We start from the raw sequence: 13,625 nt of genomic DNA on the forward strand, positions 1-13,625 counted from the left end.
TGACATCTCATTTTATCAGATGTATTTACCAAAATTACATAGAAATATCCTGAATACTAAAGAGTAAATTTATTCAATAAGATCACCATTAGCTTCAACCACGGCCTCCAAACGACTTCGGAATCTCCTGCAACTCTTCTGGACGGTCTCTCTGTTTAAGTTGGTGAATGCTGCCATAATCCTTGCCTTCAGGTCATCTTTGATGTTACAAGGAGTTTTGTTGATCTCTTGCTCAACTGCGCCCCACGCATAATAGTCAAGGGGGTTGCAGTCTGGGGAGTTAGGTGGCCAGATATTAGAGGTGATGAGGTCGCAGAAATTGTTTGGCAGCCATGGCTGGGTTCTCCTGCATGGTGCAGAGTTTCTACAGTATAGGGATTTGGATATGGGTTAATGTTGTTTTAAAATAAAATAACAACAAAACAAATTTGAAGTTCAAATCAAATTAATATATTTGTATATTCATGTGTCGTTCTTTTTCTCACAGCAGTTAATGTTATTGTTGGCTCGTGCGTGCGTGCGTGCGTGCGTGCGTGCGTGTGTGTGTGTGTGTGTGTGTGTGTGTGCGTGTGTGTGTGTGTGCGTGCGTGTGCGTGTGTGCGAGTGTGTGTGTATGAGGTTAATTATCAGTAATTACACGGATAATAATTAGTAGACATATCATCGTCTTGTCTTTCGCTGGCATTTTCTAATAATAACAGATTAGAAAACTATTCTGTCTTCGTCCAAATTTCAACAAGTTTACAACGTTGTGTGTGTGTGTGTACACACACACATATGTATGTATATAAATATATATACACGCACACACATACACACGTGCACACACACATACATACACACAAACACACACACATACACACATATATGTATATATAAATATGTAAGTATGTATATGTATGTATTTATTTATACATACACTTAAAGTGAACATCGTATTTTTATTTCCTGGTTTACACCAAATGTCCAACGAATGTCTATGGCTTCTCACATCGACGCATCGACTTCATAACTTCTATGACAGAACAGCGGATATTATCGTTTCAATCGATCGTCACACGTGACAGATCCTTATCTTGGTAAACCCGGTTGTGGTAATGGCGGCGGTAGGTGGTGGATGAATGTAAATTCCACTAAGGTGAAATTTGAACTTCGAACATACATAAATGGATATGAGTAAAGTTTCTAGTTCAATACTCTAAAACTAAGCGATGAAGAAATATGCATCAGGCATTCTCGCCGCCGCTGCCGGACAATTGTTGTCTGCTACTGGTGTATTTTCGTGTTTTTAAACCCAGTACGTCCATAAGAGATATTGTCTCCGGATGTAGAGTTACTTGGACCTTTCTTGATTAATCTGCATTAAATAAGATACAGAGATATCTATTTTAATCGAATACCTCTTCTGCTGCACATGAAAGATTATTTTAGTTAGTCGGGCGTCTAATCGCAACACTGGTGTCTTTCCAGTCACTGTTTTCTTATATCAATAGCGATGGATTTTGTCTTAGCATGCAGTTGTGAGTTTGTTTTTGTTTTTTACTGGCACTCCGTCGGTTACGACGACGAGGGTTCCAGTTGATCGGATCAACGGAACAACCCACGAGTAAAATTAACGCGTGCAAGTGGCTGAGCACACCACAGACATATGTACTCAACGTAATTCTCAGGAAGGTTCATCGTGACAAAGAATGTAACAATGCTGGCCCTTTGAAATACAGGTACTACTCATTTTTACCAGCTGAGTGACTACCTGCTATTGACAAAACCTAACAAGGCGGTATTTGAAATCAAAACCTGAGGAGCAGGAGGATATGCAACTAAGCATTTTGTCCGATACTCTAGCAATTTTTCCACCTCACCTCCTTTAATTTTGCAATAATAATATTAATAATAATAATAATAATAAGAAGAAGAAGAATTGTTCATTTGAACGCATTAATTGTCTTTTGTTGGCTACAAAGGGCTCTCGCATACAATAAAATAGGTGATAAATATTTATGGTTACAATACTTTTGGGATTGGACAGATATACGTGAAACTGAAGGAAGTGTGAGAGCATTATACAATGAATGGCTTTACGAATTTGATAAATAATCAGACATACAATAAGAAGAAAATTATATGAAAAACACTGGCTCTGTGGAATTCAAGGGTCATTACATGACCACTTCAGACCACATTTAATCTTGTCACTAATGTACTGATTACTTGATCATATTACTATACACTACTAGTCATATGGTTCTGTAGCCCAAGTATTGGCACGGCTGGTCATTACCTCTGTTTTTCAGCAGGTTTCGTTGTGACTTCGGTAGTTCTAAATTCCAAACTGTCAAAGGCATAGCCACGTGAGAGGGAAAATATTCCGTTATACAAGGGATTTGGGCTTCTTCTAGTTTCTGTTTGCTTTGAAGGCACTTAGAAGACATTTATTTAGATTGTTTTCCTCCTGTTAATTTTCTCCTTCCTAATTTCTAGGATATGCTAATTCGGCCAAACAAGATTGTGTGGTTCAACATGTTTTTGCCAAACTATCGCTTTTTTCCTAGAGTTTAGTTTATTTGAAGTCTCTCTGGTTTACTGGTAACAAATATAACACTCCCATTGTCAGAGGTATTTTCCCCTTGACGTTGTAAGCGGGCGTGTACCTGTAAGAATATTATAGCTGTTGACATCGTTATTGCCTTTACCAAACAAAAACGCATACATTCGCCATACGTGTGACACTTCTTATGAAATTTTCATTCATGTTCTTTATGTTTTAAGCTTTTGTGGTTTGCTGTAAAATATTTTCTTGTTCATGTTTTGTGTGTTCCTGGTGTGATAACCGCAGTGAATCCGATTTCTTTCGGGGACGTAACTGGGAAATTTCGTAGCCATTTTTCTGAATGTAGACAAATACAGAAAAAAATATAATTTACTGAAAAAAAAAAAAGACAGCAAAGCCTTATTTCTTGCTTAAATCCTTGTACAATAAGACTTTCTAAACTCTGTAAAGAAATGGAAAAAAAAAATTTATACGCCATGCAACCGTATGAATGAATATTCCTTCGCCTCAAAGAACAACATGGACATCACCTGTAATAGTGGTATCTAAAATAGGCAGAAAATGGGCAATTTTGACATGGCGAGGTTAGCCAGTTAATTGACTCCAGTACCTCACTGGTACGCTATTTTATTGACCTCCGCACCACCACCACCACCACCACCACCACAAGAATAAAAGACAAAGATGACTCCGGTGAGAATTGAACTGAAGAAACAGCATAGGAAATTTATCCGGACATGATAATGATTGCACAAAATCATCCCCCTGATAAATAAAAATACACCAGCAGTAATACTTTCCCCCATAGGCACAAGGCCTGAAATTTTGGGGGAGGGAGCGAGTCGATTACATCGACCCCATTGCCTTACTGTTACTTGCTTATCGATAAAATGTGACGAACAGTTTCGTCCGGCATGCTAAAGATTTCGCCAGGTCGTCGCCGTAACGCCGGTAATAATAATAATAATAATAATAATAATAATAAAGACTTAGTTTTATGGTAATAAGATATACACACTAACTTCTGTATCCTCTTAATTTTGTTTCTTTATTAGTCTCACAGCATTCAAACACAAAAAAAAAAATTAGGGTCATACAATATTTGTCTCTCTAGGAGTGGTTGTGTGGTAAGTAGGCGTAGGAGTGATTGTGTGGTAAGCAGCTTGCTTACGAACCACATGGTTCCGTGTTCAGTCCCAGTGCGTGGCACTTTAGGCAAGTGTCTTCTACTATAGCTTCGGGCCGACCAAAGTCCGTCATATATATGTATGTATATATATATATATCGGCGCAATTTGTACTCAAAATGTGAAGACGAACGAAATGCCTCCAAGCATTTTCTTCCGGCATGCCACGATTCTGCCAGCTCTCCCACTTAAATAATAATCTTTTCTACTCTAGGCACAAAGCCCGAAATTTTTGGGGCGGGGGCCAGTCGATTAGATTGAGCCCAGTACGCAACTGGCCCTAAATTTATCGACCCCGAAAGAATGAAAGGCAAATCGACCTCGGCGCAATTTGAACTCAGAACGTAAAGGCAGACGAAATACTGCTAAGCATTTCGACCGGCGTGCTAACGTTTCTGCCAGCTCGCCACCGTCCCCCTTAAATAATAATACCAACTTCAAATAAAACAAAAGATCTTGATACAATGGATGAAACGGATGAACAGCAAGAAGCCACACATTCTTCTACTAATGCGAATACCAATTTTCAGAATGGTAACCAATATATCATACTTTGCATGTACAATAATATAATTTAGCAAGCACAATGAGCAACAAGAGACCAACAAATATTTTCATGCGCCGTAGATTCCAAGCCTCCAGAATTCTACCTCAGCTATATTGTTCCTTACAAAGTGTGTCGTTATCAATATTATAGAATTCTTTTACTTGCACCTTCTCAACCAAAGTAAATCGATAAACGGTATTTCAATGTATGAAAGCCAGCACTATTATCTCCAGTTATGCTGTCAATTCTACTCTATTCACACAGTATATTTCTTCCAACTCTTTCAAGCCCATTTGTCTCTCCACTGTGAATACATGTCACTGGTAACGATGTCATTTTTGGTCACTTCAAACTAATATAGTAACCATCTTGATAGCGTTTCTTCTGTAATTCTCATACAATGTGTTACTGAGTTGGTCCCAATCTTCATTAAGGTTTTCAGCATTTTCCCCTGAGTCATATAGCCTAATTTATGAAAACCGTGAACAATAACATCATCCTCAACTACTGTGTCTATCTCTTTTCCAGTTTCTTACACCAGGAAGTGATGTACATAAACATCCATTTATATAACCGTATTTTTTTTTGTTCTTCACAGCGACCGCTACGACAATTTATGTGAAGTTCTGTATCACACAAAAATGAGTTTTCACTTTATAGGACTTGGACTAAAGTTATATATTGTGATTATATCTTGAAAGCTAACGTATCTATATTACATACTTTTGTGCCCTACATATCTCGAATCTCTAGAGCTGGAAATCTCCTGTGATATCGTTTCATGGCAGCTGTGCGTTAACAGAGCTTTCTTCGCTCTACATTTTATTACATCCTACAAAACTCAGGAAAATAAACGTGTGCTACTTTTTAAAACAGCTTCTTTAGAGACATGAGAACATAATCATCTTCATTAGTACCGAAATACACACACGCTAAACTAGTGCTTCTCATAGGAGAAATCGTTCTGAAGTGTTGAATTGAGGCGAGCAAATCACCATGTGGGTAGGATAACGAAAAATAGATGGTTTTCAACTTGTCCAAAGCTATAAGGTTAACTCATATTACTCCGTAAGGTGCACAGGGCCGATTTCCCAGCTTCTCTAGCGAATATATTCCCCACTGGATGCAGAGTTACTCCTTTTTACCATCTGAATGGACTGGAGTAGCATGAAATGAAGTGTTTAGCTCAGAACACAACGCATCGCCGGTCCAGTAATTGAAATCACAATCTCACGACTATGAGCCCTATTCCCTAACCACTAAGTTACACACCTCCATAAAACTATGGTGACGATAAAAGAATTATATGTTTGCAAACTCTATTTTGTTTTCACATGGGAACAGCATATATACATTGTATGTGTGTATGTGTGTAATATTTTTGGAGTGTGGTGTTTGTCATCTTGAAAACCACATCATATCGAAGAAAGGCGGCTACAATACTATAACTCCCATAAACAATTGATAAATAGAATTCCCTACGAATAACCAGGAAACGTTAGACCTCTCTGATCCTCTCTCATGCTAGTTTGACATGTACAACATTGCTGAAACATCAGAGTAAATTCTAGGCCTTTGATTCAAGTCCTAAAATATTTCAAAGCAGAAATTATGTTAAATCTCTCAAAAAAACCAAAGTAGTACACCGCTGCTTATCCACTAACTTTCAGGACAGCTTTCATAAAATAATGACAGACTGGCCTACGAATCTTTCACCGTAATTAACCCAGACCCAATAACACCTGTTGTTTTATATTTCTGCTTTTGCCTTAACAATCATAGGTTTGCGTTCTTTCACCCAAGTTTACATGCTTCTATGTATTTATTCCACCTATCAAACCAAATTCATTATTCCACACAAAAAACTATGCTTGGAATACGTGATCATCTTCTAACTTGTGATAGCTGCAGCTTTCAGTCAATGCAACATACAGTATTATCGGATTAAATATCCTCGTCTCTATCATCCTTCATATCAGTGATTTGACATTACTTCTGAATTTGAAGTTGTCCATCAGTGAATCACATTTTGCAACACTCTCTAAAAATACCCGTGGATATATATATTTTTTTAACGCTAGACATTTACTTCAAAGCCATCGTTTTAATAAAACTACGCAAAGCTGCTTTGAAGAGATCTAGTCTTGAAACCTTATAGTTTTCAAAAAAATAAATAATAATGATGATAATAATAATAATAATAATGTCAAATTTGTTAGTAAGAAAGAAGATTTTGATAGCAATTCTTTTCAAGAAGAGATTCGATAATGTTTTTGTGTTTATCTTTTTTCTTTTCTTTATTTTTATTACATTTCTTTATCCTTCTGAATAATTAAAGTGTTTTCTTTCCACACGTGGCTTAATAGTTCACCTATCATCTCAATCAGACGCTTATGCTTGTGAACATTCTAAAAATCATTGGTTATAAGGTGATAAGGTTAATATTTTATAAGCTGTGATATAAAGATTTCGATCAATCAAACAAGGAAAACACAAATAAAAGTTTGTCTTGGTATTACAGCCTTCAACAGAACATCAGATACCACCATAGAAACCCATCACTTATAGAAACCCATCACTTTTTTAAGTTAAAATTTTAGAAGTTAATGCAGAAGTATACCAGAGTGACTGTCACTACATTATACTATGATAATACAATTTTTTCAGTTCATATCTGAATCACCGATTTCTTTTCTAGGTTCATGTTTAAGATGACAATCTGCCATAGTATTCTAAATAATTAGGGCGCAAGGCCAACAGTTTTGAGAAAAAGGTAAGTCGATTACATCAACCCCAGTGCTTTAGCGGTACTCATTTTATTGACTCTCCGAATGAATGGAAGGCAAGGCTGGCCTTTACGAGATACGAACTCAGAATGTAAAGAGTAGAACCGGAAGAAATACTACTTACCATTTTCCTAACATTCAAGCAATTCTGCTAACACTTCGCATTCACAATCTGTCATATTTCTTTCTAACTTTGACACAAGGTCAGCAGTTTTGAGGTAAGATGGAGCTCGATTACAGTCCTTGACAGGTACTTATTTTATCAGCCCTCTAAAAGGATGAAAAGCAAAGTTGACCTCAGTGGGATTTGAACCCAAAATGTAAAATGAAATACAGCATGACACTGCCCGATGTCCTAGCGATTCTTCCAACTTGCTAAGTTGATTGAATGCCATAATATTGAATTCAAATTCCGGCACGGCGCTAGCAGTTTCAGAGGAGGGTGTTAATAGAGTACATCGACCCCAAAGGCAAAGTCGACCTCAGCAAAATTTGAACTCAGCGCATAAAGCCGGACGAAATGCCCCTAAGCATTTTGTCTGGCACGATAACGATTCTGCTAGCTTGCCGTCTTATTGATTTCAGAGTTTAGCAATTTCAGGGGTAGTTGCAAGTCGGTTACATCGATGCCGGAGCTCATCTGGTACTTATTTTATCGACCCTGAAAGGGCGAATGGCAAACTCAACCTCGATGAAATTTGAAATTAGAGCGTAAAAGCTTCATAATATTGGTTTAAAATTTTGGTACAAGGCTAGCAATTTTAGTCGAGAGTCTTAGTCAATTACATTGACCCCAGTGCTCGACTGCTACTTATTTTATCGACCTCGAAATGATGAAGAGCAAACTCGATTTCGGCGGAACGTAAAGCCTTCATAATATTAAAGAAAGTTGATGAGAGTTAAATTAGTATTTACATTTAAATACATTAATTTTTTATCTGATAATATCAGAATTTAAACCTCTTTCAACGGATGAGAAATATGTTTCAGCAAAAGATCAAATAATTTTATTCAATATTCTTTTCTAAAAAATAAAAGAAAATTTCAGTAAAACTCTTCATAAACAGCTTTAACAACCAACTAGTTTTTTATCCTCCATTTTCAATGAAGATTTGTTATAATTCGGTTATTCACAGTCACTTTTCATATAAAGATACTTTCTAAATCTATTAACGTTAGTTGATAAAAATAAATTGTATTTTTCTTCCACATATTTAGCGACTGTTGGCAGCAAAATGAACATTACGTCTCACAAGAAGCTAACTACCTGACATGGCTGTGTACTTAGACGCAGGTGGAGACAGTGTAGTTGAGAAAATCGCTTGGTTTGGGGTTCAGTCCCGCTACATCTTGGTCAAGTGTCTACTATTATAGCCTCGGGCCGAGCAGTGTCTTTTCAATGAATTTAGTAGGTGGAAAATGTGTGGAAACTCGTCGTATATATATATATATATATATATATATATATATATATATATATATATATATATATATATGTGTGTGTGTGTGTGTGTGTGTGTGTGTGTGTGTGTATGTGGTTGTCCCCCCGGTGCTGGTGTGCCTACGTCCTCGTAAATTAGCGGTTTGGTAAATGAAGCTGATAGAATAAATACCAGGCTTGAAAAAAAAATATGTACCGGGGTCGATTTATTCGACTAAATTTCTTTAAGACAGTACTCCAGCATGGCTGCAGTCTAATGACTGAAACAAGTAAAAGATAAAGAATAAAAGAGGTGCATGTTCACACAAGCAAATGTGTGTAGGAGAGAATAAAAGAGAAACTTGCTCAAAACTGATGTGTAGAGTTTAATATCACACAAATAGAAGCAACGATCTTTTGACCTGAGGACGTTCTAGAATTTGTTCCACGAAATGATGCTGTATTACCAAACCACCTTCATCAGGCCCCTCATGGAATGAAAGCCCATTTTCTGCTCTGGAAGAAACCAGAAATCACAAATAACCCTGCTGCGTTGATATTATTTGTTGTACAATATAATTATTTCTAAATTAAGGTGGTCAGTTGGCAGAAACTTTAGCATGCCGTACAAAATGCTTAGCGGTATTTCGTTCGTCTTTATATACTAAGTACAAATTCTGCGGAGTTTGACTTAGCATTTCATCCCCTCGGCAACGATAAAACAACCCTCTTCCCCAAACCTACTGGCCTTGTGCCATAATTTAAAACCAGTATAATTATTCCTAAGCTAGCTCATTTCCTTGTAAAAGTTATATGCTCCAATAAGTGAAGGTGAAACGAGGTTGTTTTTATTGGCTGAGCGTCGCAGCCAGGGAAAGAGTTGGTATTTAAGTTCTTTGATAAATCCAGTTTTGTAAAGATTTTGCTGTAGATTTCACAAATTTTCATAAAATTGTATTCATTCCAGGATAATATAAAGATTTTGAGGACTATATTTCTTCTGAGTGAGGTTTTGGGTATATGTATATATTATATGTGTGCGTTCACGTACTTATGTATGTACGTATGTGACCCGAGTTTCGTGCGGTTATGACGATGAGTGTTCCAGTTGATACTATCAACGAAAGCGCTTACGCGTGAAATTAACGTGTAAGTGGCTGAGTTGTCCACAGACACTTTATTTCATGTTGCTCACCCAGCTGGCAAAGATGCGTTGTACATGTAATTCAAAGGCCCAGCTTAGTCACAATCTGTGTCATGCTGAATATCCCTAAGAGCTACGTTAAGGATTCACGCGTCTTTGTAGTGCTCAGCTACTTTCACGTCAATGTCACGCGCAAGCTGTTTCGTTGAACATATCAACTAGAACGCTCGTCTTCATAACCGACGGAGTGCCGGTTTTTTTATATATTAAAACAATCTTCTTTGTTGATTAGTTATAAGAATATCCGTCACTGTTTATCATAAACTCCTATTTGTCTATTACATTTCATATATTAATGTAAATGAGTTGTCTTTGTTTATTTCTGTTTGTAGCATATTTCATCTCAATATTTCAATTCCAATTTGTAGCAACTTAATCAATTTTGAGATACTTGAAGTAATTCAAAACAAATAAACTGTGCACGAATATTAGCAACTTATGGGAGCAGATTCCGCTTAATTGTATAGGTTGAGTGATTGAAATTCTTATGAGTTTAATCAGCTTATGCAATTATCCGTATACTTATAGTTGACAATCAAGTACGAGAAGTAAATTTGTTGTCAGTCGTAAGGTATTGTGGGTACTTTACACATATATAGATTATATAATTGGTTCTAACTTAGGCACAAGCCCATCAGTTTTAAGGAGAGGAGATAAATAATCGATACCATCGATCCCAGTACCATCGATCCAGAAAAGATGGAAAGCAAACTTAATCCTGATGGATTTTGAACTTTCGACGTAATGATCAGGATCATATATTAAAAATAGATAAACATTATGAGCTATTATTTACCACTGGATTTTCGCTCGACATATTTCATATACAGATGATATATTTATATATTTCTCGACGCTTCTATGGTTGCGTTCTAAAATTAAAATAGCAAGCTTTCTAGCAGGTAAGATGAAAATATCTAATTTTGATGAGTAAAATTGGAAAACTGTTTTGGTGTACTTTGGTATAAACCGTATTTCCTGGCATAGAAGTCAACGTAGTATATAGTGTAAACATGTTGTGCAAATATTCAAACACCGTCGTTATCTTTCCAAATCGCCCTGAATTTCGCATAGCATTTATAGTCCTCCAAAGTCAAATTGGTGTGAGTTGATTGTAAATTTTGGTCTCAAAACTTCGACCTGTATACCAGAAAATACTGTAGATATTGCGACTGTCTGTGTTGCAGTACATGCATGGATTTTGTCCTACATCTAGCCTCCCGCTTTATTTCTTTGCAAGGTATTTTTAACTTTATGTGTTATGAGCTATCCTTTATAAGTAAGCCGGCATTCGAGATACATCGTTTATAGACGACATAAGAACAAACTAGAAGATATAATCAGCGCTCTAATTTCTTACTTGTGGCAGCCTTTTGTGTAAACATATTTGATTTTCGTTCAACACAGTTCAAACTTTTTTGTTGATATGTATCAATAACAGCATCAGTGTCCTGAAATATTGTTTGCTTTTTCTTTTGGTGTTCAATTATTCTCTTGGGTAGTATATTTCCAGAGCAGTTTATTGATTACTACTATCAGATATGTGATGGGCGATACTTAGTTGGACCTACACTGTAAATATTGTTATTGTTATGTTCATCGATTACAGCAGCAATACTTTGCTGTTAGCATTATTATTATTGTTGTTGTTGTCATCATCATCACCATCATCATAATTTATCACTATCACTGCATCATTTCCTAGCTTGGTCAGCCAATATCCTCTGTTGCTGTGTATTTTACTATTGTCCGCTTGGTTGAATATTTGGTTGGTTCGTTTTTGTTTGCTTCTTTGTTTATTGTTTGTTTTTTTCTTTTTTATTACTTTGATCAGCAAATTCACCGTTCTGTTCTATGCAGTCTGTATCTGTGTGTATATTTGTTTCCCCCAATATCCAGACGTTAACCGCCTGTGTGACATTGATGCAATTATACTCCCCTACTTTAAACTGACTTCTGACAACTTTCAAATACATTTCTTTCGCACATCCTATTTCCCGTGTCTCCTTAATTTCATAATTATTTGGTTAATTTTACACACAGGGTTTTTTTATATCGTTTTTACTAGCGTATCTTAAGAAAACAGACGGCTATCTGTAATTCAGTTGATTTACGGTTATGACTACTTCGAGCAGAGAATCCCTCTATTAAAACATATAAATACGGATTTTAATGGATTTATGGATCCTTTTAAGTCGGTTCTGCGTTACACATGTCCAACTGGCGGACCCTTTACGTTCCAAGTTCAAGTCCTACTGAGATCGATGCTCTGGAGAGGAACGATTGGAGTAGGATATTATTTCAGGATTTAGCCGGATAGGACACATGTCAGTGACGAGAAATGGAGTGCTAAGATCGATGGAATTAATATTCTGCTAGCTTCTTAAGAGGGGTGGAGGTTGATGCAGCAGTGAAAGAGTAAGAAAAGAGCGTGAGACAGGGTGGAGAGATAGACAGACAATTGGTCAGAGCGAGGACTCGGCGTGTATGGGCAAGAGTTTGTTGTATGTTACTGGGTAGTTGAATAACTTTCTGTTGGAGGCCATCTTGGATGTTTGTGTCCAGAAGTTTCAATATCTCAGTCGTTGAAACAGTATTTCATTGTGTGTCTTAATTGGGAGTTTAAAACGATCGGTAGATGATCAGTACTAAACTATTCTCGGTAACACTTCTGCAAGCGGTTTACCTCTACTTGAAGAATTTTATACAGCAGAATGATAAAACTAGACTGAATTATGTTGAAGAACGATTTTTAATTAATAGCCTAAATGCAGCGAGCTGGCAGAATCGTGAGCACGCCGGGAAAATTTTTTAGCGACATTTCGTATGTCTTTTCGTTCTGAGTTCAAATTCCGCCGATGTTGACTTTGCCTTTCATCTTTTCAAAATTTGAAACTACTCGTATTATTAATGACTTACACTTAACAACAAAAAGCAAGATCAGCAAAATCTTTATCCTCAAAAATGCAATAGAGTATATAAACGGCCATCATTATGATGGAATTCTCTCATTTAACACAAGGGGATACACACAATTTACATTTAAACCCTTTAGCACTTCATATGCAATTTAAGAATTACAAAACAAACCTGCTGCATCTTTTCTTAATGCTTTCCCGCACATGTCATCAAAGTGTGACTTAAAAATCTGACTATTATCGCCTGTCATTTTCTTTAAAAAACTTGTTTTGGCATCCAATCGCAATAGTTCAATAACCTGCATGTATGCTGTTGTTACTTGATCCGATGATGATCAGCTAATAAATTCATAGCATGAAAGGTCACTAAACCAACTAAAGTCTCAGCTGACGGATCAAGTCATTCCAACAGCATAGGCTCAAACACTAAAGTAGCACCGTATCGAATGAGACGGAAAAGAAAAGCACGTGCCTAGAATGCACGATTTGGTAAGTTACATGAGATTGCTAGAAAAAAGTCCTCATAGATCATATGCAGTGACGTGGAAGACTTGATATACGTAACGTCCAAGACTAAAGAAGGAGAGCTAAAATATTACATCGCTGCGTACGAGCATTTTGCCATCGTGCTGGAGATATAGAGAAGACTGTTCAAGTCCCATTATGGATTGTTTCCCAGGTCCTGGCACCATCAAAATTTTCTGCGTTAGAGATCTTGATTTCATGTGCAATGATGTTTGTGTGTCGAAGGTGAAGGCACAATTGTAGGTGAGTGTTAAGAAGTTTGCTTCCCAAACACAAGGTTTCGGTTCAATCCCATTGCGTGCCATCTTGGGAAGGTGTCTTCTACTATAGCCCCGGGCCGACCAAAGCCCTGTGAGTGGATTTGTAGATTTGCAGATTTGATAGAGGGAAACTAAAAGAACACCATTGTATGCATATATGTGTGTGTGTGTGTGTGTGTGTGTGTGTGTGTGTGTGTACGTGCGTGTATGTGCGCGTATGTGTGTGT

Source organism: Octopus bimaculoides, chromosome 12 (assembly GCF_046866305.1).
Source record: "Octopus bimaculoides isolate indiv1 chromosome 12, ASM4686630v1, whole genome shotgun sequence".
In the NCBI taxonomy this organism is placed as follows: Eukaryota; Metazoa; Mollusca; class Cephalopoda; order Octopoda; family Octopodidae; genus Octopus; species Octopus bimaculoides.